Source organism: Agrilus planipennis, unplaced genomic scaffold, assembly GCF_000699045.2.
Source record: "Agrilus planipennis isolate EAB-ADULT unplaced genomic scaffold, Apla_2.0 scaffold9, whole genome shotgun sequence".
Classification (NCBI taxonomy): domain Eukaryota; kingdom Metazoa; phylum Arthropoda; class Insecta; order Coleoptera; family Buprestidae; genus Agrilus; species Agrilus planipennis.
The window spans coordinates 2,700,459-2,701,178 of NW_020442467.1; positions in this window are offsets into that span (position 1 = coordinate 2,700,459).

Sequence of the window (720 nt, forward strand, 5' to 3'; positions counted from 1 at the left end):
AGGTCAACTTTATAATATGTAAAAATTTTATATATTAATACTGTGCCTATATTTTTACTTTGTTAATCAGTTGTTTTATACAGTAAAAAGACAGAACTGCTATAAATTAGGCATTTTTATTTCCAGTCAGTTGTACTGTACGTTATTGTTCATGACGTATTAAATATATTTAGTGCTTTAGAAAAATTGTTTAGTTATGGTCTAAAAATTTTGGGTTCTTTCTTATTCGAATGGGTATGCGTATTTTCCATGTTGCTCCATCAACCGCCATTTTAGATACTTTTTTTTTAATAGTTCATCTCGCTTTTTATTCATTCTTTGAGAACTCAAGTAGTCGTTTTGAATTGGCTCTTCAATTAAGTCTATTTCAAAGTAAACTAGACAAAAATAGGAAGAGCGGTGGGAAAATCGCGCACTGGTTAAAGGTAATCTCCAGCTGATAAAGCGTTAGTATTAATTAGCCTAAGTTATAGTTTTAGTGTTATTTCGATGAATTGAAACTAAATTAAATCATATTATTCTCCTTGTTAATATATATATCATCATCATCATAAGGTCATCAGTCTTAAGACTGGTTGGACACACACCTCCACTCTTTCCTATCCTGAGCTAAACTTCGCATTTCCCTAAAACTAGAACAGCCCACATCCTTAACTATTTGCGAAGAGTAATCTAATCTAGGTCTACCTCTACCCCTCCTAACTCCTGTTTCTGCCTCTA